This window comes from Oncorhynchus clarkii, chromosome 21 (assembly GCF_045791955.1).
Source record: "Oncorhynchus clarkii lewisi isolate Uvic-CL-2024 chromosome 21, UVic_Ocla_1.0, whole genome shotgun sequence".
Taxonomy (NCBI): domain Eukaryota; kingdom Metazoa; phylum Chordata; class Actinopteri; order Salmoniformes; family Salmonidae; genus Oncorhynchus; species Oncorhynchus clarkii.
In genome coordinates, this window is record NC_092167.1 from 4,136,284 (window position 1) to 4,161,909 (window position 25,626).

At 43.3% G+C, this 25,626-nt stretch overlaps 1 protein-coding gene across 1 annotated transcript in view; it reads right to left on the reverse strand.

Moving 5' to 3' along the window:
* The window catches only part of LOC139379643 (prickle-like protein 1), a 65,255-nt gene that overhangs the window by 36,459 nt on the left and 3,170 nt on the right, over positions 1-25,626 (reverse strand). The gene's annotated exons all lie outside the window — the stretch shown is intronic.

The window sequence follows — 25,626 nt, forward strand, 5'->3', positions numbered from 1 at the left end:
CTCTCCCTCTCCCTCTCCCTCTCCCTCTCCAAACCTCTGCTATCATCAAGTGGTTTCTCCTCACCAGAGAAGAGAACAGATCCAGGGTTATGTCAGAGGCTCTCTGTAGAGAAAACATCTGTGGTTCAATCTGTTCCACCGTTTGTCTGATTTACTAGTGTTCCAGCTTTAAACCTCAAGTCCACAGAACAATAACCATTATGTGAAACAATCAAATATGGTTTAATTATTGCTTCCAGCTAAATAAATAGATGACCTCAGAATTATTGCAGGAAGCAAGCTGAGTGTTTTGGAAGTGTCTTCAAATCAAATTGTATTGGTGTTTATGTGAGTGTAGCGAAATGCTTGTGTTTCTAGTTCCGACCTTGCAGTAATAACCAACAGGTAATCTAACAATTTCACGCAACTACCTTTTACACACAAGTGCAAAGGAATTAATAAGAATATGTACATCGGCCATGAGCGATGGCCGAACGGCATAGGCAAGATGCAGTAGATGGTGTAGAGTACAGTATATACATATATACATATGTGATGAGTAATGTAGGGTATGTAAACATTATATAAAGTCGCATTGTGTAAAGTGACTAGTGATACATTTATTAAATCCATTTATTTTTATTTTTAAAGTGGCTAGTGACACGTAAACAGTGATACAAACTGTAGCCATCTCCTACTGTAGCCATCTCCTATCTGCGTCACATCTTTGTATATTTGACCTTTATCTATATTTTATCTTCTATCTTCTATCTTTTATCAGCATATGAAATATTCCCATGACGTTTTCTGCAGAGGCTGAGATGGTGAGAGTCCTCATCTATTCCTATGGATGTCACCACATACAACCCCAAACTGAGCTCCCCTACTCCCAGCCTGAATGAGTGTCACTGAGGAGTCACCTCTCATCTCAAATGATCCCAGAACAGTTCACATCAGCAGTGAACTCCCAACAGGCAGCCTAGGGGTTAAGCACATTGGGCCAGTTACCGAAAGGTCGCTGGTTTGAATCCCCAATCAACTAGGAGAAAAATCAGTTGATGTGTGCTTGAGCAATTCACTTAATCTCAGTTGCTCTGGATACGAGCTTCTGCTAAATGATACACATGTATCACGCACATGTTCCAGAACCTCAACGCAATTCCATATAGGACAGAACGTTGTTTACTGGTCGGAGATCAACATTTTGAACGTCCATAAACAAGCGAGAGACGTTTCCTTGCTTTATTTGCACCAGGTCTTCACCATTGCTCATCATGAGGGGTTGATGGCTTCATTAAAGAGCTGAATGACAAATGTGTTTCCATCTTTGTGCCTGGGACAAAGGACCCTCCCTCAGGACGCCCTGCCACTGTCTATGGAGAATGGAGCAAAACAGTTTGTCACATGCCAAATTACCAGGTACACATGAGGAATAACTATGATTTAGGATTTGTGAGGGAGGGAGGGAGGGAGGGAGGGAGGGACGGAAAGAGAGAAAAGGAGAGAGATACAGAGACAGTGAGAGAGAGAGCAAAGAGCAATTCTGGCATACCTTTCAGAGAGAGGCGAACAGACTCTCCAGGTTTCCAGGGTCTTGGCACAGCAAACTAAAAGCCACTTTAACTTAGCTCAGAGAATACCATGCTTTGAGTGGAAGATATTTATCTGGATCAACATGTAAAACTCCTGGTGGAAACGTTAAAGTTTAGGCAGGTAAGAAAACAAATCCTAGTTTGACCAACATATCAAAATGGCCGAAGAGTCACTTTTCGGACCAAAACACCAACAAAAAAGCCCCAAAGCCACTTTTCCTCTCACAATATAGACAATGACAGGGTCACAAAATGCCTGAAGATTTAAAAAATACTCCCAGGAATAGAGGCTCTTTCTTTCAGACAATAGAGGAGATATTATCCATTCAGAAGTAGGCTGGGCTTGTGGCCAGAAGCCACCGTGGGGTCGTTCAGAGAAAGCCCTTCAGAAACAGAAGAGGCAGTTGACCTTGTCATCTGCTCTGCTTCCTGGGACAGGGTGTGTGTGCATGTTCACCATCCCAGCCTTTCCTGCTTCCTCCAGTCCAGAATAGCAGAACCGTCTGTCCCAATCCACACTGTGAAACAGTGAAGAACCAAATATACCTCAGTGCTTTCTTAGTCAAGAGGAGGAAGTAATGTAGCGAAACACCTAGGGTGTATTTCCTGCCAGTTTCCTTCCTTCCCATTGTAAACCCCATTGACCTTCCCCTGGGTGGCCATTGTGGGGATAATGGTGATATTTCAACGACGTGCCAGGCCATCGGACATGCTCTGAGTGAATGATGCCTTGGCTGGTATTCAGATGTCCGCAGCCTTTCGAGTCAATGTAACTAATGAAGGGTTTATGCAGTAACCTTTGGCACTGTCACACACACCACTGACACACACAAACACACACTCCCGCTGTCATCCAATCGACCCATCTGCCTATTGCCTCGCTCCATTCACAACCCAGTCTAACTTCTAACCTGTCAGGGCTATGATCAGTAAACCTGAGACCCAGTCAGATTCCAAACTAATATACCTACAGACCCAAAACAGAAAGCTGTGTCCCTCAACCCCCCTAGACTAAACAGAAAGCTGTGTCCCTCAACCCCCCTAGACTAAACAGAAAACTGTGTCTCTCAACTCCCCTAGACAAAACAGAACGCTGTGTCCCTCAACTCCCCTAGACTAAACAGAAAGCTGTGTCTCTCGACTCCCCTAGACTAAACAGAAAGCTGTGTCCCTCAACCCCCCTAGACAAAACAGAAAGCTGTGTCTCTCGACTCCCCTAGACTAAACAGAAAGCTGTGTCCCTCAACTCCCCTAGACTAAACAGAAAGCTGTGTCCCTCAACCCCCCTAGACTAAACAGAAAGCTGTGTCTCTCGACTCCCCTAGACTAAACAGAAAGCTGTGTCCCTCAACCCCCCTAGACTAAACAGAAAGCTGTGTCTCTCGACTCCCCTAGACTAAACAGAAATCTGTGTCCCTCAACTCCCCTAGACTAAACAGAAAGCTGTGTCCCTCAACCCCCCTAGACTAAACAGAAAGCTGTGTCCCTCAACTCCCCTAGACTAAACAGAAAGCTGTGTCCCTCAACCCCCCTAGACTAAACAGAAAGCTGTGTCTCTCGACTCCCCTAGACTAAACAGAAAGCTGTGTCCCTCAACTCCCCTAGACTAAACAGAAAGCTGTGTCCCTCAACCCCCCTAGACTAAACAGAAAGCTGTGTCCCTCAACTCCCCTAGACAAAACAGAAAGCTGTTTCTCTCGACCCCTAGACAAAACAGAAAGCTTTGGCCCTCAACTCCCCTAGACAAAACAGAAAGCTGTGTCTCTCGACCCCTAGACTAAACAGAAAGCTGAGTCTCTCGACCCCTAGACTAAACAGAAAGCTGTGTCTCTCGACCCCACTAGACTAAACAGAAAGCTGTGTTCCTCAACTCCCCTAGACTAAACAGAAAGCTGTGTTCCTCGACTCCCCTAGACTAAACAGAAAGCTGTGCTCCTCAACTCCCCTAGACAAAACAGCAAGCTGTGTCTCTCGACCCCCTTAGACAAAACAGAAAGCTGTGTCTCTCGACCCCCCTAGACAAAACAGAAAGCTGTGTTCCTCGACTCCCCTAGATTAAACAGAAAGCTGTGTTCCTCGACTCCCCTAGATTAAACAGAAAGCTGTGTTCCTCGACTCCCCTAGATTAAACAGAAAGCTGTGTCTCTCGACCCCCCTAGACAAAACAGCAAGCTGTGTTCCTCGACTCCCCTAGACTAAACAGAAAGCTGTGTCTCTCGACCCCTAGACAAAACAGAAAGCAGTGTCCATTGACTCCCCTAGATTAAACAGAAAGCTGTTTCTCTCGACTCCCCTAGACAAAACAGAAAGCTGTGTCTCTCGACCCCCCTAGACAAAACAGAAAGCTGTGTCTCTCGACCCCTAGACTAAACAGAAAGCTGTGTCTCTCGACCCCACTAGACTAAACAGAAAGCTGTGTTCCTCAACTCCCCTAGACTAAACAGAAAGCTGTGTTCCTCGACTCCCCTAGACTAAACAGAAAGATGTGTTCCTCAACTCCCCTAGACAAAACAGCAAGCTGTGTTCCTCGACTCCCCTAGACTAAACAGAAAGCTGTGTCTCTCGACTCCCCTAGACTAAACAGAAAGCTGTTTCTCTCGACTCCCCTAGACAAAACAGAAAGCTGTGTCCCTCGACCCCCCTAGACTAAACAGAAAGCTGTGTCCCTCGACCCCCTAAGACTAAACAGAAAGCTGTGTCCATTGACTCCCTTAGACAAAACAGAAAGCTGTGTCCATTGACTCCCCTAGACTAAACAGAAAGCTGTGTTCCTCAACTCCCCTAGACTAAACAGAAAGCTGTGTCTCTCGACTCCCCTAGACAAAACAGAAAGCTGTGTCTCTCGACTCCCCTAGACTAAACAGAAAGCTGTGTCTCTCGACTCCCCTAGACTAAACAGAAAGCTGTGTCTCTCGACCCCTAGACTAAACAGAAAGCTGTGTTCCTCAACTCCCCTAGACTAAACAGAAAGCTGTGTCCCTCGACTCCCCTAGACAAAACAGAAAGCTGTGTCTCTCGACTCCCCTAGACTAAACAGAAAGCTGTGTCTCTCGACCCCTAGACTAAACAGAAAGCTGTGTCCCTCGACTCCCCTAGACTAAACAGAAAGCTGTGTCTCTCGACCCCTAGACTAAACAGAAAGCTGTGTTCCTCAACTCCCCTAGACTAAACAGAAAGCTGTGTCCCTCGACTCCCCTAGACAAAACAGAAAGCTGTGTCCCTCGACTCCCCTAGACAAAACAGAAAGCTGTGTTCCTCGACTCCCCTAGACTAAACAGAAAGCTGTGCTCCTCAACTCCCCTAGACAAAACAGCAAGCTGTGTCTCTCGACTCCCCTAGACTAAACAGAAAGCTGTGTCCCTCAACCCCCCTAGACTAAACAGAAAGCTGTGTCCCTCAACCCCCCTAGACTAAACAGAAAGCTGTGTTCCTCAACTCCCCTAGACTAAACAGAAAGCTGTGTTCCTCAACTCCCCTAGACTAAACAGAAAGCTGTGTCTCTTAACTCCCCTAGACTAAACAGAAAGCTGTGTCCCTTGACTCCCTTGGACTAAACAGGTTTACAAGTCAAAGAGGTGTTATCCCAGATGTGTATTCTCCTGTATTCAACGAGGTGTCTATTTTCCTGTATTCAACGAGGTGTCTATTTTCCTGTGCCGCATAACATCATTCACATACTGTCGGTGTCTATCAGAGTTGTGTATTAGAGGAGGGATGATGTGTTAATGTGGTCATTGATGTGCTCAGATGGACGACCATGTTGTTAAGTGTTTGAATTAGCGCAGTAGAGATAGCCGGAGTTAGCTCCTAATGAGACGTTTAGCTACCAGTGTTCTGCACATCACACAGGTCAGATCACTACTAAGGATAGATAGGGGATAAAGTCCCATGGCTCATCAGTCAGAACACTGGCCGTGACCCCACTCTCAGAGGGTGTGTCAGGGGGAGTTGGGATATGCAAAAAACACATTTCTAATTAACACGTATTAATACACACTGGTACATGTGTAAAACAGGACAAATAAAATCACTTTTTATTGGTCACATACACATGTTTAGCAGACGCTATTGCAGGTGTAGCGGGTGTTCCTAGGGCTAACAGTACAGTAGTATCTAACAATTCACAACAATACACACACATCTAAAGTAAAAGAATGGAATTAAGAAATATATAAATATTAGGACGAGCAATGTCGGAGTGGCGTTGAGTAAAATACAGTAGAATAGAATACAGTATATACATATGAGATGAGGAAAGCAGTATGTAAACATTATTAAAGTGACCAGTGATTCCAAATCCAATCACCCACCTAATGATTCTTTTATCAGGGTGTATAACTATTCGTCAGAAGCCATTTCCTCATCTGATGTCTTAGGAGACAACATCATCCTATTAATACAAGAACCTTCGCACTTAAAATATAGATGATTATGTTCTGTAGTTCAGTTTGGTGAGATAAAATATAGATTATTATGTTCTGTAGTTCAGTTTGGTGAGATAAAATATAGATTATTATGTTCTGTAGTTCAGTTTGGTGAGATAAAATATAGATGATTATGTTCTGTAGTTCAGTTTGGTGAGATAAAATATAGATTATTATGTTCCGTAGTTCAGTTTGATGAGATAAAATGTAGATCATTATGTTCTGTAGTTCAGTTTGGTGAGATAAAATATAGATCATTATGTTCTGTAGTTCAGTTTGGTGAGATAAAATGTAGATTATTATGTTCTGTAGTTCAGTTTGATGAGATAAAATGGTCAATAGAACTATCAAACTAAAACTACAATCCTCCTCTATATAATCAACATGTCCTAGCATAACCCCTCTAGATTTCACCCCCTCTAGATTTCACCCCCTCTAGATTTCACAACTCTAGATTTCACCCCCTCTAGATTTCACAACTCTAGATTTCACCCCCTCTAGATTTCACCCCCTCTAGATTTCACCCCTCCAGATTACACCCCCTCTAGATTTTAATAAAACCCAATACAACTTAATAAAATGTAATACAACTTAACAAAACAAAATGCAACTTAAAAAAACCCCAGTACAACTTAATAAAACCCAATACAACTTAACTTAACCCAGTACAACTTCATAAATGAGTGTAGTCTGGCCCAGGAGTGGGAAGGTGAACGGAAAGGCTCTGGAGCAACGAACCGCCCTTGCTGTCTCTGCCTGGCCGGTTCCCCTCTTTCCACTGGGATTCTCTGCCTCTAAGTCATTGAGTCATTGGCTTACTGGGGCTCTCTCATACCGTCCCTGGGAGGGGTGCGTCACCTGAGTGGGTTGAGTCACTGATGTGATCATCCTGTCTGGGTTGGCGCCCCCCCTTGGGTTGTGCCGTGGCGGAGATCTTTGTGGGCTATACTCAGCCTTGTCTCAGGATGGTAAGTTGGTGGTTGAAGATATCCCTCTAGTGGTGTGGGGGCTGTGCTTTGGCAAAGTGGGCGGGGTTATATCCTTCCTGTTTGGCCCTGTCCGGGGGTGTCCTCGGATGGGGCCACAGTGTCTCCTGACCCCTCCTGTCTCAGCCTCCAGTATTTATGCTGCAGTAGTTTATGTGTCGGGGGGCTAGGGTCAGTTTGTTATATCTGGAGTACTTCTCCTGTCCTATTTGGTGTCCTGTGTGAATTTAAGTGTGCTCTCTCTAATTCTCTCTTGCTCTCTTTCTTTCTCTCTCTCGGAGGACCTGAGCCCTAGGACCATGCCTCAGGACTACCTGACATGATGACTCCTTGCTGTCCCCAGTCCACCTGGCCGTGCTGCTGCTCCAGTTTCAACTGTTCTGCCTTATTATTATTGGACCATGCTGGTCATTTATGAACATTTGAACATCTTGGCCATGTTCTGTTATAATCTCCACCCGGCACAGCCAGAAGAGGACTGGCCACCCCACATAGCCTGGTTCCTCTCTAGGTTTCTTCCTAGATTTTGGCCTTTCTAGGGAGTTTTCCCTAGCCACCGTGCTTCTACACCTGCATTGTTTGCTGTTTGGGGTTTTAGGCTGGGTTTCTGTACAGCACTTTGAGATATCAGCTGATGTACGAAGGGCTTTAGAAATACATTTGATTTGATTTGATAAATCCCAATACAACTTAACAAAACCCAAAACAACTTAATAAAACCCAGTACAACTTAATAAAACCCAGTACAACTTAACAAACCCCAGTACAACTTAACAAAACCCAGTACAACTTAACAAAACCCAATACAACTTAATAAAACCCAGTACAACTTAATAAAACACAATACAACTTAATAAAACCCAGTACAACTTAACAAAACCCAATACAACTTAACAAACCCCAGTACAACTTAACAAAACCCAGTACAACTTAACAAAACCCAGTACAACTTAATAAAACCCAGTACAACTTAATAAAACCCAGTACAACTTAACAAAACCCAATACAATTTAACAAACCCCAGTACAACTTAACAAACCCCAGTACAACTTAACAAAACCCAGTACAACTTAATAAAACCCAGTACAACTTAATAAAACACAATACAACTTAATAAAACACAATACAACTTAATAAAACCCAGTACAACTTAATAAAACCCAGTACAACTTAACAAAACCCAATACAACTTAACAAACCCCAGTACAACTTAACAAAACCCAGTACAACTTAATAAAACCCAGTACAACTTAATAAAACACAATACAACTTAATAAAACACAATACAACTTAATAAACCCCAGTACAACTTAATAAAACCCAGTACAACTTAATAAAACCCAATATAACTTAATAAAACCCAGTACAACTTAATAAAACCCAAAGCTCTGACTGTGATCTGCAGCGCCGGAGGCTTCGAGAGCTGAAAACCCTCCAAATTAAACTAGGTATGTGTCCCAAATGGCACCCCGTTCCCTATGGGCTCTGGTCAAAGTAGTGCACTATAGTGAATAGGGTGCCATTTGGAAACACAACCCAGGATAACTCCGCTAGCCTCTCCACACTGCCAATGGCAGAGTAGCAGTGACTAGATCAGATCTTCCATGCCGCTGCCCTTGTTATCCTGCTGGCTCTTAGGTAACCTCAGTTTAGAATTGTCTCACTGCTGGGTTGAGGCTGGCACAGACAGAGTAGCAGTGACTAAAACAGATCTTCCATGCCGCTGCCCTTGTTATCCTGCTGGCTCTTAGGTAACCTCATTTTAGAATTGTCTCACTGCTGGGTTGAGGCTGGCACAGACAGAGTAGCAGTGACTAGATGAGATCTTCCATGCCGCTGCCCTTGTTATCCTGCTGGCTCTTAGGTAACCTCATTTTAGAATTGTCTCACTGCTGGGTTGAGGCTGGCACAGACAGAGTAGCAGTGACTAGATGAGATCTTCCATGCCGCTGCACTTGTTATCCTGCTGGCTCTTAGGTAACCTCAGTTTAGAATTGTCTCACTGCTGGGTTGAGGCTGGCACAGACAGAGTAGCAGTGACTAGATGAGATCTTCCATGCCGCTGCCCTTGTTATCCTGCTGGCTCTTAGGTAACCTCAGTTTAGAATTGTCTCACTGCTGGGTTGAGGCTGGCACAGACAGAGTAGCAGTGACTAGATGAGATCTTCCATGCCGCTGCCCTTGTTATCCTGCTGGCTCTTAGGTAACCTCATTTTAGAATTGTCTCACTGCTGGGTTGAGGCTGGCACAGACAGAGTAGCAGTGACTAGATGAGATCTTCCATGCCGCTGCCCTTGTTATCCTGCTGGCTCTTAGGTAACCTCAGTTTAGAATTGTCTCACTGCTGGGTTGAGGCTGGCACAGACAGAGTAGCAGTGACTAAAACAGATCTTCCATGCCGCTGCCCTTGTTATCCTGCTGGCTCTTAGGTAACCTCAGTTTAGAATTGTCTCACTGCTGGGTTGAGGCTGGCACAGGCAGAGTTGAAACCCTTGGTCACGTAGCAGTCATTCCTGCTCATAATATTTGACCAAGGGATTAAGTCATGTCAGCTGGTTTGAAAGCAGAACACTGGGCAGGGCTGTGGACATTAAGGCTCGAACGGATGTTAACAACCTTGTTATAGGATTTATTTTATACAAATAAAATAATCACCACTTATTTTATTATGAAAATATTCCATTTATTTTCTCTACATAGATTCTTAAAGCAGGGCACTGGGCAGGACTGAAGACACCAAAACACATGAACATTGACATCAACAGACTTTGTTACAGGACTCATTGCTATAGGATTTATCTATGCTTCCTAGTAGAGGCACTTTGATTAAGAAAAAGAATGACACCTCTAAATGTAATGTATTTTATTTCTCTCTACAGGTTTTCCTTGAAGTCTTTGGAATTGTAAATATCTGTCAATCTTTCCTTGCTGCGCTACGTTGCCCTGCGTCATATCCCAGGATATGTTCGAGAATTATGCTGTGGTTAAGTGGGTTTTCTATAAATCCCTTGACTGCTTATGACTGGATTACATTATATTGAGGAATTATCCCACTTTAGAGTTTAAAGGTTCAACCAAATAGCACAGCGGGTTACTGCAGCTTTCCCATTCACTCACAGCAGAGACAGGAGTCCCTAAACAACCTGGGCTGACATCAATGTAATGGAGTATGAATGAGGTGAACCAAGAATGAAAATACATTATAGACCGAACTGAGTCTCCAATGAAAGAAAGTCATCCTGGGTTACTCTGTCTTCAACATCCATAAATGAGGTGAATCAAGAATGAAAATACATTATAGACCGAACTGAGTCTCCAATGAAAGAAAGTCATCCTGGGTTACTCTGTCTTCAACATCCATAAATGAGGTGAATCAAGAATGAAAATACATTATAGACCGAACTGAGTCTCCAATGAAAGAAAGTCATCCTGGGTTACTCTGTCTTCAACATCCATAAATGAGGTGAATCAAGTATGAAAATACATTATAGACCGAACTGAGTTTATTCCTGTGTCTTTTCCCCAATAAAAGGAAGACAAACTCAAAGAAAAAAGTTAAATGAAATTATCTATCCCATGCCACTCTAAGATTTGCTGTCCCTGTAGGCTATAGTGCAGTACATGAAGAGCCATTAATTTCACCCTCTAGTTTGTAGTTAAGGGTCCTGGGCAGAGTTGAGAAACAATGGTGGCTAAGTTGAGCTTATAGAGAAAGTTGTTTTATACAGGGTCGTTGCTTTGTTCCTCCAGAAGAGTGTGAAGATCTCCTCTATAACTGCTGAGCATTAGAATGGACTGAGGTTAGCACCTTCACACACGGTTACTACTTCACTAAGGAACTAATAAGGATCTGTCCTCCTGTTGAGGAATTCACCTTCACAGAGCTCTAATGACTGCATTAGTGGATGGAGGGAGCTTCCCATCATAAAGCTTAGGAAATGGATGCCCATATCTTGTTAACAGATCACTTCAATGCTCTTGTGCCATTTACCAACCGGTTGGTTTGACTAATCAACCAGTCTTAACTTGTTTTGACAGGATGGTGCTAGAAATCCCATCTCTGTTTAGGGAAGGTGGGGACATTGTGGACCATAAACTAGAGTGTAAGCTGTCAGGATGAGGACAGGTCTGTGTGGGACAGCTATAGCGGACAGGGTTACTATCAGGATGAGGACAGGTCTGTGTGGGACAGCTATAGAGGACAGGGTTACTGTCAGGATGAGGACAGGTCTGTGTAGGACAGCTATAGAGGACAGGGTTACTGTCAGGATGAGGATAGGTCTGTGTGGGACAACTATAGAGGACAGGGTTACTGTAAGGATGAGGACAGGTCTGTGTGGGACAACTATAGAGGACAGAGTAGACTGTCATGATGGGGACAGGTCTGTGTGGGACAGATTTAGAGGACAGGGTTACTGTCAGGATGAGGACAGGTCTGTGTAGGACAGCTGGAGAGACCATTACTTTGGGTTCACTCATACTGAGAGAGAAGGGTGTTTCAAGTCAGCTGCACAGAGAGGGAGATCACCTTTTCAGCATCAGGGAGAGAGATCACCCTTTCAGCATCAGGGAGAGAGATCACCTTTTCAGCTGCAGAGAGAGAGATCACCCTTTCAGCTGCAGGGAGAGAGATCACCCTTTCAGCATCAGGGAGAGAGATCACCTTTTCAGCTGCAGAGAGAGAGATCACCTTTTCAGCTGCAGAGAGAAATATCATATTTTCAGCAGCAGAGAGAGAGATCACCCTTTCAGCTGCAGAGACAAAGGTCAGAGTGACTTCTAGACTCGTTAAGTGGAATGTGTCAGTTAACAATATTAAATTAGACTGACTGAGAGACAGAGGACAGGGAGTTGGCACAGGGCTACTACACAGCTAATAAAAACCTGGATATGCCTTTATGAGAGAGAGAGAGAAAGAGAGCGAGAAAGAGAGAAACAGAGACAGAGACAGACAGAGAGAGAGAGTGAGAGAGTGAGAGACAGAGACAGAGAGAGAGAGACAGAGACAGAGAGAGAGAGCAAGAGAGAGAGAGAGAAAGAAAGATAGAAAAAGAGAAAAAGAGAGAGGGGACGTCACCTCCTGGTCCTCAGCCCTGAGATGACAAGCTAGAGGCTTTATTAAGGACCAAGACCCCCTCAGAGTTTTAGACATCTCAAAACTAATTTTAGAGAGAAATAATCCCATTGAAAAGTTTATTTCTGAAGAGTGAAATCTGTAGTGACATTTCTGTTAAACATATAACTCATGTATCGTCAAGCAGGCTTACTCACAATCCAATGAGTTAGCTATTAGCAAGGAGGAAATGGAAATGCCCCCCCACCCTGCATCCTGTTAAGCATTATTTCAGACATTCATTCAAGATGAGCTTTGTTCATATGGAGTTCCCAGCAGACCACCCGGCTATGCACGACCCAACCCAGAGTTTAGTAGAGTACAGTGAAGCTCCATAGGGAACACCCGGCCAAACAGGATCTAACCCAGAGTTTAGTAGAGTACAGTAAACCTCCATAGGGAACACCCGGCCAAACAGGATCTAACCCAGAGTTTAGTAGAGTACAGTTAACCTCCATAGGGAACACCCTATGGTGTTGAGCAACAAAACATCTGCTTCTCATAATAAGCTGACTGGGATTAGTAGGGACATACATACACAAGCACGTACACACGTACGGACACGAACACGCACATGCAAGGATGCACACGCACACACAGGCACGCACACACACCCCTGCACAGTCAGCGTCAAGGGGGAGGAAGAAAGGCCGACAAGAATAACAGATAAGAACTGAATTCAGGTCTTCATAATGGAGAAAATATAGTGATGCATTTGGGCTGCTATTTGATTATAACAGATAAGAACTGAACTCAGGTCTGTTTTCATAATGGAGAAAATATGGTGTGGCGTTTGGGCTGCTATGTGATTGTTGTTATTTCTGGCTCCAGACTTTATTAATAAATGAACTGAGACAGATGTTCAACACTTGTCATTCTGTTGTTGTGGTCCATGTGTCTCTCTTCCTGTTAAGAAGTGATTTCCTATTTCAGCTGAGAAAACAGAAACGGAACGGCACGTTAAAATAACACGTTCATTTAGAAAACAAATGACTTTAGAGTCTAAATGAAAACTGGAATACGTGGGAACCCCTCTACAAGACAAAACATCTCATGGCATATCATGCTCAGATTGGTGTGTGTGTGTGTGTGTGTGTGTGTGTGTGTGTGTGTGTGTGTGTGTGTGTGTGTGTGTGTGTGTGTGTGTGTGTGTGTGTGTGTGTGTGTGTGTGTGTGTGTGTGTGTGTGTGTGTGTGTGTGTGTGTGTGTGTGTGTGTGTGTGTGTGTGTGTGTGTGTGTGTGTGTGTGTGTGTGTGTGTGTGTGTGTGTGTGTGTGTGTGTGTGTGCGTGCCTGCATGCATGCTTGTGTGTGTGAGTGTGGGTATGTGTGTCTGTCAGTGTACTGTATGTGTGTGTGTGTGGTTGTGTGAGTGTGGGTATGTTTGTCTGCCAGTGTACTGTATGTATGTGTGTGTATGTGTGTGTGTGTGTGTGTGTGTGTATGTGTGTGCCTGTGTGTGTGTTGCATCACCCTAATTCTACTCCATAATGACTCCCTCCATAGCAGCTCTCCTGTACCCTGCTAGAATGTAGGCCAGGCCAGGGACCAGGCTCTGTGTATACAGAGTCATAATGATATGCCTCTAGGGAGGAGAGAGCAGAACAGAGTCACTCAAGTGGAACAAATACACACTGCCCTCTTACACAATGTGGTCACTTTCCCATAATGCACAAGCCATGACAGAAGGGTGGGAATCCGATGACCAACCTACATGTAAACATTGCTGGCTCTCCGGCTTCTACATATAGTTTGCAGAGTTTCCAGGTTGCCCTAGTTGTTTCCAGGTTGTCCTAGATGTTTCCAGGTTGTCCTAGATGTTTCCAGGTTACCCTAGTTGTTTCCAGGTTGTCCTAGATGTTTCCAGGTTGTCCTAGATGTTTCCAGGTTACCCTAGATGTTTCCAGGTTGTCCTAGATGTTTCCAGGTTACCCTAGTTGTTTCCAGGTTGCCCTAGATGTTTCCAGGTTGCCCTAGTTGTTTCCAGGTTACCCTAGATGTTTCCAGGTTACCCTAGATGTTTCCAGGTTACGCTAGTTGTTTCCAGGTTACCCTAGATGTTTCCAGGTTACCCTAGTTGTTTCCAGGTTACCCTAGGTGGTTCCAGGTTGCCCTAGTTGTTTCCAGGTTACCCTAGTTGTTTCCAGGTTACCCTAGATGTTTCCAGGTTACCCTAGATGTTTCCAGGTTACCCTAGATGTTTCCAGGTTACCCTAGTTGTTTCCAGGTTACCCTAGTTGTTTCCAGGTTACCCTAGATGGTTCCAGGTTGCCCTAATTGTTTCCAGGTTGTCCTAGATGTTTCCAGGTTACCCTAGATGTTTCCAGGTTACCCTAGATGTTTCCAGGTTACCCTAGAGGTTTCCAGGTTACCCTAGATGTTTCCAGGTTACCCTAATTGTTTCCAGGTTACCCTAAATCCACTTCAATCACTGTAGATGAAGGAGAGGAGACATGTTAAAGAAAGATTTGTAATCCTTGAGACAGCTGAGACATGGATTGTGTATGTGTGCCATTCAGAGTGTGAATGGGAAAGACAACATATTGAAGTGCCTCTGAACAGGGTCTGGTAGTAGGTACCAGGAGGACCGGTTTGTATTGAGAACTGCAACGCTGCTGGGTTTTTCAAGCTCAATAGTTTCTTGTGTGTATCAAGAATGGTCCACCACGCAAAAGATATCCAGCCAACTTGACACAACTGTGGGAAGCATTGGAGTCAACATGGGCCAGCCTCCCTGTGGAACACTTTCGACATCTTGTAGAGTCCATGCCCTGACAATTTGAGGCTGTTCTGAGGGCAAAGGGGGGTGTAACTTAATGTTAGGAAGGTGTTCCTAATGTTTGGTATACTCAGTGTATAACAATTTTATGGTATAATATCCAGGACAATGCTTTACTCTGTGTTAAACTGTTTATGTAGGTTAAGTTATGCTGTAAATGACACAGAGGAGGATGAAGAACAGAGAAAGAGAGAGAGAGAGAGAGAGATAGAGAAAGGGAGAGAGAGAGAGAGAGAGAGAGAGAGAGAGAGAGAGAGATGAATTTGGCACGTCTCTGTCACAGCAGCATTCCACACCAGGTCACTAGTAGTCAGGCTGAGGTTCAACAGAGAGCCTTCAGTGAGGGGGCTCCACCACTGTTATTATAGACCTGGAGAAGAGAACTCTCTCTCACACTCAAACACACTCTCTCTCTCTCTCTCTCTCTCTCTCTCTCTCTCTGTCTGTATCAGGTTTCAAAGGTACAGGACAGCAACAGGGGCAAAGGTACAGGACGGCAGGCAGGCTCAGGGGCAGGCAGCTTGGTTATTCAGGTGGGTACAGGGTCAGGACAGGCAGCTTGGTTATGCAGGTGGGTACAGCGTCAGGTCAGGCAGCTTGGTTATGCAGGTGGGTACAGGGTCAGGACAGGCAGCTTGGTTATGCAGGTGGGTACAGGGTCAGGACAGGCAGCTTGGTTATGCAGGTGGGTACAGGGTCAGGACAGGCAGCTTGGTTATGCAGGTGGGTACAGCGTCAGGACAGGCAAGGGGACAAGAAAAGAGAGACTGGGGAAAAGCAAAAACGCTGGTTGGCTTGACAAACAAGACAAACTGGCAACAGACAAACAGAGAACACAGGTACAGTGCCTTGCGAAAGTATTCGGCCCCCTTGAACTTTACGACCTTTTGCCACATTTCAGGCTTCAAACATAAAGATATAAAACTGTATTTTTTTGTGAAGAATCAACAACAAGTGGGACACAATCATGAAGTGGAACGACATTTATTGGATATTTCAAACTTTTTTAACAAATCAAAAGCTGAAAAATTGGGCGTGCAAAATTATTCAGCCCCCTTAAGTTAATACTTTGCAGCGCCACCTTTTGCTGCGATTACAGCTGTAAGTCGCTTGGGCTATGTCTCTATCAGTTTTGCACATCGAGAGACTGACATTTTTTCCCATTCCTCCTTGCAAAACAGCTCGAGCTCAGTGAGGTTGGATGGAGAGCATTTGTGAACAGCAGTTTTCAGTTCTTTCCACAGATTCTCGATTGGAATCAGGTCTGGACTTTGACTTGGCCATTCTAACACCTGGATATGTTTATTTTTGAACCATTCCATTGTAGATTTTGCTTTATGTTTTGGATCATTGTCTTGTTGGAAGACACATCTCCGTCCCAGTCTCAGGTCTTTTGCAGACTCCATCAGGTTTTCTTCCAGAATGGTCCTGTATTTGGCTCCATCCATCTTCCCATCAATTTTAACCATCTTCCCTGTCCCTGCTGAAGAAAAGCAGGCCCAAACCATGATGCTGCCACCACCATGTTTGACAATGGGGATGGTGTGTTCAGCTGTGTTGCTTTTACGCCAAACATAACGTTTTGCATTGTTGCCAAAAGGTTCAATTTTGGTTTCATCTGACCAGAGCACCTTCTTCCACATGTTTGGTGTGTCTCCCAGGTGGCTTGTGGCAAACTTTAAACGACACTTTTTATGGATATCTTTAAGAAATGGCTTTCTTCTTGCCACTCTTCCATAAAGGCCAGATTTGTGCAATATACGACTGATTGTTGTCCTATGGACAGAGTCTCCCACCTCAGCTGTAGATCTCTGCAGTTCATCCAGAGTGATCATGGGCCTCTTGGCTGCATCTCTGATCAGTCTTCTCCTTGTATGAGCTGAAAGTTTAGAGGGACGGCCAGGTCTTGGTAGATTTGCAGTGGTCTGATACTCCTTCCATTTCAATATTATCGCTTGCACAGTGCTCCTTGGGATGTTTAAAGCTTGGGAAATCTTTTTGTATCCAAATCCGGCTTTAAACTTCTTCACAACAGTATCTCGGACCTGCCTGGTGTGTTCCTTGCTCTTCATGATGCTCTCTGCGCTTTTAACGGACCTCTGAGACTATCACAGTGCAGGTGCATTTATACGGAGACTTGATTACACACAGGTGGATTGTATTTATCATCATTAGTCATTTAGGTCAACATTGGATCATTCAGAGATCCTCACTGAACTTCTGGAGAGAGTTTGCTGCACTGAAAGTAAAGGGGCTGAATAATTTTGCACGCCCAATTTTTCAGTTTTTGATTTGTTATAAAAGTTTGAAATATCCAATAAATGTCGTTCCACTTCATGATTGTGTCCCACTTGTTGTTGATTCTTCACAAAAAAATACAGTTTTATATCTTTATGTTTGAAGCCTGAAATGTGGCAAAAGGTCGCAAAGTTCAAGGGGGCCGAATACTTTCGCAAGGCACTGTATAAATACACAGGGGATTATGGGGAGGATGGGCAACACCTGGAGGGGGGTGGAGACAATCACAAAGACAGGTGAAACAGATCAGGGTGTGACACTGTCTCTCTCTATCTCTCTCTCTATCTCTATCACTCTGTCTCTCTAGCTCTCTCACACACACACACACACACACACACACACACACACACACACACACACACACACACACACACACACACACACACACACACACATGCAAGCACTCTCTCTCTCTCTCCTCTCTCTCTGTCACCGAGCCATACTATCCTGAGTTGGCCTTCGTTAACTCAGACGGTCAAGACCCACCTGCGAGTTCTCACCCACTGGAGCATCTCCCCCACTCATAAACATGGAATGTCTGGACCCTCTTCAACACAACAGCAACACAGGCTGATAGTCCTCAACAGATGGAGACAGGAGGATATGAAGGAGACTTCATGAGGAGAGAGTGTAGACAGGGGTTTTCCCTCCCAATCAAACCACAGGGCTTCATCTAAGGAACAGAACATGGCAGTGTACCATGTAATGGTGTGTATCTGCGGCAGGTGGACTCTGAGGCGTAACGGGCTGTATTGTTGAAAGGGAAGTTTTCAGACCCCCAGGGGGATTCTCTGGAGGGCTTTCTCAGGAGGAAATGCACACACACACACACACACACACACACACACACACACACACACACACACACACACACACACACACACACACACACACACACACACACACTAACCCTAAGCCCTCACATGTTGGATGTCATAGTTGACCAGCTTTGGATAGTGACGTTTCCCCTGATCTAATTTAGATCCTGGTTTCCAGTCTGGTTTCAGTGGGTTTAGTAGTATTAACACACAATACATGTATTTATTACATCATTAGTCATTCATTTAATCTCCATTTCACCCTCAAATCCTGAACAGGCACAGATCACTGTTAGTATTGTTTTGAAAGAGAAAGCCCAGGCTTTCATCATCTGACCTTACCATTATGGCAGCTCCATGGACATACCAGTATATCATTACACCCCTCTCTCTCTCTCTCTCTCTCTGAAATAGAATGGTTGTAGTCAAGGAGGATATTCCGACACTTAATTACAGACCCCAATAAACAAAGATAGTTTGTGTTAGAAAGGAAAATGAGTACTGTGGTTCTGCATCACAGTAAAAGTACACATTTCTCACCAAAATGGTGGACACCTCAATTTGTCAAAATACTGTTCTATCCACAGATCTCTACAGTACCAACACTGTAGTTTTTAAAACCTTTATTTAACTAGGCAAGTCAGTTAAGAACAAATTCTTATTTACAATGACGGCCTACCGGGGAACAGTGGGTTATCTGCCTTGTTCAGGGGCAGAACAACAGATTTTTACCATGTCAGCTTGGGGATTCGATCCAGCAGCTTTTTGGTTACTGACCCAACGCTCTAACCGCTAGGCTACCTGCCACCCTGTAGTGAAACTACGGTAACCACAACTACCTTGTTTACAGGGCTACCGGTACCGTAGCTACAGCACAGTTCTGTTCTCTGAAATGCTGTGTTCTGAAATGCTGTGATCTAAAATGCTGTGATCTGAAATGCTGTGCAGACTTTAGTACTGTGTTAGTATTGCTTTAAAACTGTGTGAGTATTGTATTAGTAGTGCGTTGGTATTGTGTTAGTACTGCATTAGTACTGCGTTAGTACTGCGTTAGTACTGTGTTAGTACTGTGTTACTATTGCGTTAGTACTGGGTTAGTAGTGCTTTAGGACTGTGTTAGTATTGTGTTAGTACTGCGTTAGTACTGCGTTAGTACTGCATTAGTACTGCGTTAGTACTGCGTTATTACTGTGTTAGTACTGTGTTACTATTGCGTTAGTACTGTGTTAGTACTGTGTTAGTATTGTGTTAGTACTGGGTTAGTATTGCTTTAAAACTGTGTTAGTACTGCGTTAGTACTGCATTAGTACTGTGTTAGTACTGTGTTAGTACTATGTTAGTATTGCATTAGTACTGTGTTAGTACTGTGTTAATATTGCGCTAGTACTGTGTTAGTACTGTGTTAGAGAGGGGGAGAGAGAGAGGGGGAGAGAGAGAGAGAGAGGGAGAGAGAGAAAACGAGGGGGAGAGAGAGCGAAAGAGGGGGAGAGAGAGGGGGAGCGAGAGAGGGGGAGAGAGAGAGAGAGAGAGAGAGAGAGAGAGAGAGAGAGAGAGAGGGAGAGAGAGAGGGGGAGAGAGAGAGGGGGAGAGAGAGCGAAAGAGGGGGAGCGAGAGAGGGGGAGAGAGAGAGAGAGAGAGAGAGAGAGAGAGAGAGAGAGAGAGAGAGAGAGAGAGAGAGAGAGAGGGGGAGAGAGAGAGGGGGAGAGAGAAAGAGAGAGGGGAGAGAGAAAGAGAGAGGGGAGAGAGAGCAGGGGTTTCTAATTAGACTTGAATGAGGACATTCAGCTCATGAGCTTTTCTTAGCTTGACACGAGACACATTAGAAAAGGCAGAAGTCTTGTTTAAACCAATGAACCCACTTCTACGCAGACTCCTTCCTCCTTCTCAACTCACAGTATCCAATCAGAGAGTGTTATCATTGAGCATTCAGATTAGGACAATATATCTTTCTATCAGCACCTCCACAATCAAAAGAAAACCCCATCCAAAAGTCATATAGTTTATAGTGCTGTTCCTTACCCAGGGAGATCGTTTTACTCAAAGTAATGATGTGGCTGTCATGAACTCCCCCATGTCTTTACATTGATGACTGCATGCCGAGCTGCTCTGTTTACCTCCAGCATCGTTTAGAATCACCTTGCTCTCATAACAATCATCTTTAATGTCTTAATAACTAGTGTGGGTGTGTGTGTGCATGTGTGTGTGTGTGTGTGTGTGGTGTGTGTGTTTGTGTGTGTGAAATCGCAGACGTCCTTTAATCATCTTCCAATATAAATAGTGTGTATAGGTAATTAACATGGTGCCAAGTTGACTTGCACTCCGAGGCATGAATTAAAAACTCCCCAAAACACATCACATATCAGTTTAGAATGACGTAATGCTGGCATCTTATAGACAGGCAGCAACTGCTGTTATCTTACAGACAGGCAGCAACTGCTGTTATCTTACAGACAGGCAGCAAACTGCTGTTATCTTACAGACAGGCAGCAAACTGCTGTTATCTTACAGACAGGCAGCAAACTGCTGTTATCTTACAGACAGGCAGCAAACTGCTGTTATCTTACTGACAGGCAGCAAACTGCTGTTATCTTACAGACAGGCAGCAAACTGCTGTTATCTTACAAACAGGCAGCAAACTGCTGTTATCTAATAGACAGGCAGCAAACTGCTGTTATCTTACAGACAGGCAGCAAACTGCTGTTATCTTACAGACAGGCAGCAAACTGCTGTTATCTTACAGACAGGCAGCAAACTGCTGTTATCTTACAGACAGGCAGCAAACCGCTGTTATCTTACAGACAGGCAGCAAACTGCTGGCATCTTACAGACAGGCAGAAAACTGCTGTTATCTTACAGACAGGCAGCAAACTGCTGTTATCTTACAGACAGGCAGCCACTGCTGTTATCTTACAGACAGGCAGCAAACTGCTGTTATCTTACAGACAGGCAGCCAACTGCTGTTATCTTACAGACAGGCAGCAAACTGCTGTTATCTTACAGACATGCAGCCAACTGCTGTTATCTTACAGACAGGCAGCAAACTGCTGTTATCTTACAGACAGGCAGCAAACTGCTGGGATCTTACAGACAGGCAGCAAACTGCTGTTATCTTACAGACAGGCAGCAAACTGCTGTTATCTTACAGACATGCAGCCAACTGCTGTTATCTTACAGACATGCAGCCAACTGCTGTTATCTTACAGACAGGCAGCAAACTGCTGTTATCTTACAGACAGGCAGCAAACTGCTGTTATCTTACAGACAGGCAGCAAACTGCTGTTATCTTACAGACAGGCAGCAAACTGCTGTTATCTTACAGACATGCAGCCAACTGCTGTTATCTTACAGACATGCAGCCAACTGCTGTTATCTTACAGACAGGCAGCAAACTGCTGTTATCTTACAGACAGGCAGCAAACTGCTGTTATCTTACAGACAGGCAGCAAACTGCTGTTATCTTACAAACAGGCAGCAAACTGCTGTTATCTTACAAACAGGCAGCAAACCGCTGTTATCTTACAGACAGGCAGCAAACTGCTGTTATCTTACAGACAGGCAGCAAACTGCTGTTATCTTACAGACAGGCAGCAAACTGCTGTTATCTTACTGACAGGCAGCAAACTGCTGTTATCTTACAGACAGGCAGCAAACTGCTGTTATCTTACAGACAGGCAGCAAACTGCTGTTATCTTACAGACAGGCAGCAAACCGCTGTTATCTTACAGACAGGCAGCAAACTGCTGGCATCTTACAGACAGGCAGAAAACTGCTGTTATCTTACAGACAGGCAGCAAACTGCTGTTATCTTACAGACAGGCAGCCAACTGCTGTTATCTTACAGACAGGCAGCAAACTGCTGTTATCTTACAGACATGCAGCCAACTGCTGTTATCTTACAGACAGGCAGCAAACTGCTGTTATCTTACAGACAGGCAGCAAACTGCTGGGATCTTACAGACAGGCAGCAAACTGCTGTTATCTTACAGACAGGCAGCAAACTGCTGTTATCTTACAGACATGCAGCCAACTGCTGTTATCTTACAGACATGCAGCCAACTGCTGTTATCTTACAGACAGGCAGCAAACTGCTGTTATCTTACAGACAGGCAGCAAACTGCTGTTATCTTACAGACATGCAGCCAACTGCTGTTATCTTACAGACAGGCAGCAAACTGCTGTTATCTTACAGACAGGCAGCAAACTGCTGGGATCTTACAGACAGGCAGCAAACTGCTGTTATCTTACAGACAGGCAGCAAACTGCTGTTATCTTACAGACAGGCAGCAAACTGCTGTTATCTTACAGACAGGCAGCAAACCAACCAACTGCTGTTATCTTACAGACAGGCAGCAAACTGCTGTTATCTTAGAGACAGGCAGCAAACTGCTGTTATCTTACAGACAGGCAGCAAACCAACCAACTGCTGAAAGTTTAGACACAGATTTGATCATATAAATCAAACAAACTGTTTCAATGATAAATGTATCTAAAGGAGTTAGTTCTCCAGTCCTGTTCCTATCTGTGACACAGCCAGACCATAATATGAGGCTTGGGGAGCAAATGCGGCCGTCTTGGGTTGGGTTAGTGACCGCGGACAAGCAGAGCCCTGGTTCATGGTGATTAGAACAAGCCACAGCTCGTAGATGAGTTCCCTTTCATCACCATGGTTACGGCCAGGCCTCCTTACACATGTTTTTCTTCTCCCTAGAACTACACAGCTGACTGACATAATTAAAGATTGATGATGAGCTGGTTATTTAAATCAGCTTTGTTGTGCTATTGCCCAGGACCGTGTTTAGGAAACCCTACACTTCACTGTCCTGTACTGAACACACACACACACACACACACACACACACACACACACACACACACACACACACACACACACACACACACACACACACACACACTCCTTCACGAGTCGTGCACACGTCTCACTGGCCCTCTGTCAAACCCCAACTGACAGCGTTATTCCAACATTTCCACAACCCAGAGCTGTCTGCTGTTAGTGCTACCCCCATTCAATATTTATCTCAGCTCTGTGAGTAGCCGTGCACGTTTCTCACTGTGCTTCTCATCACATACTAAGTGACAGCATTGTTCCAAAACCTCCAGAACCCCGAGCTGGTCTGCCTGCCTGCCACCATCCAGTCCATGTTTTACCCAGCCTCAGCCTGAGAACACAACTCGAGGGAATAGAAACTGGCCAGGAGTGTTTTGAGGTTAGCAGTGATTTACATTGCCCTGCGTACAGATTCATTCCTCCAGGAACAAACATGGCTCTGTGTACCTTACCTGGTCTGAGATATTACTGCAAACCAACTGAGGTGATACACACACACAACACAACACACACACAACACAACACACACACAACACAACACACACAACACAACACACACACAACACAGACACACACACACAACACAACACAACACACACACACACACACACACACACGCACGCACGCACACACACGCACGCACGCATACACGCACGCACACACACACACACACACACACACACACACACACACACACACACACACACACACACACACACACACACACACACACACACACACACACACACACACACACACACACACACAACACAACACAACACACACACACATAGCCCATGGTGATATACAGCACAACTCCCCAGAACAGAAAGACTTATTAGAAGACGAAAGGAATACCTAGGCCTATATGTTTATAAAGGAATACCTAGGCCTATATATTTATAAAGGTATACCTAGGCCTATATGTTTATAAAGGAATACCTAGTCCTATATATTTATAAAGGAATACCTAGTCCTATATGTTTATAAACTAATACCTAGTCCTATATGTTTATAAAGGAATACCTAGTCCTATATATTTATAAAGGAACACCTAGTCCTATATATTTTATAAAGGAACACCTAGTCCTATATATTTATAAAGGAATACCTAGGCCTATATGTTTATAAACTAATACCTAGTCCTATATGTTTATAAAGGAATACCTAGTCCTATATATTTATAAAGGAATACCTAGGCCTATATATTTATAAAGGAATACCTAGTCCTATATATTTATAAAGGAATACCTAGGCCTATATGTTTATAAAGGAATACCTAGTCCTATATATTTATAAAGGAATACCTAGGCCTATATATTTATAAAGGAATACCTAGTCCTATATGTTTATAAAGGAATACCTAGTCCTATATGTTTATAAAGGAATACCTAGTCCTATATATTTATAAAGGAATACCTAGTCCTATATATTTATAAAGGAATACCTAGTCCTATATATTTATAAAGGAATACCTAGGCCTATATGTTTATAAAGGAATACCTAGGCCTATATATTTATAAAGGAATACCTAGGCCTATATATTTATAAAGGAATACCTAGTCCTATATGTTTATAAAGGAATACCTAGGCCTATATGTTTATAAAGGAATACCTAGGCCTATATGTTTATAAAGGAATACCTAGGCCTATATATTTATAAAGGAATACCTAGTCCTATATATTTATAAAGGAATACCTAGGCCTATATATTTATAAAGGAATACCTAGTCCTATATATTTATAAAGGAATACCTAGGCCTATATATTTATAAAGGAATACCTAGTCCTATATATTTATAAAGGAATACCTAGGCCTATATATTTATAAAGGAATACCTAGTCCTATATATTTATAAAGGAATACCTAGTCCTATATATTTATAAAGGAACACCTAGTCCTATATATTTATAAAGGAATACCTAGTCCTATATATTTTATAAAGGAATACCTAGGCCTATATATTTATAAAGGAATACCTAGGCCAAAAGGAATATCTAGTCCTATATATTTATAAAGGAATACCTAGGCCTATATGTTTATAAAGGAACACCTAGTCCTATATGTTTATAAAGGAATACCTAGGCCTATATATTTATAAAGGAACACCTAGGCCTACCTAGGGAACACCTAGTCCTATATGTTTATAAAGGAATACCTAGGCCTATATATTTATAAAGGAATACCTAGTCCTATATGTTTATAAAGGAATACCTAGTCCTATATGTTTATAAAGGAATACCTAGGCCTATATATTTATAAAGGAATACCTAGGCCTATATGTTTATAAAGGAATACCTAGTCCTATATGTTTATAAAGGAATACCTAGTCCTATATGTTTATAAAGGAATACCTAGGCCAAAAGGAATACCTAGGCCTATATATTTATAAAGGAATACCTAGTCCTATATATTTTATAAAGGAATACCTAGTCCTATATATTTATAAAGGAATACCTAGGCCAAAAGGAATACCTAGGCCTATATATTTATAATGGAATACCTAGTCCTATATATTTATAAAGGAATACCTAGTCCTATATATTTATAAAGGAATACCTAGGCCTATATATTTATAAAGGAATACCTAGGCCTATATATTTATAAAGGAATACCTAGTCCTATATGTTTATAAAGGAATACCTAGTCCTATATGTTTATAAAGGAATACCTAGGCCTATATATTTATAAAGGAATACCTAGGCCTATATATTTATAAAGGAATACCTAGGCCTATATATTTATAAAGGAATACCTAGTCCTATATATTTATAAAGGAATACCTAGTCCTA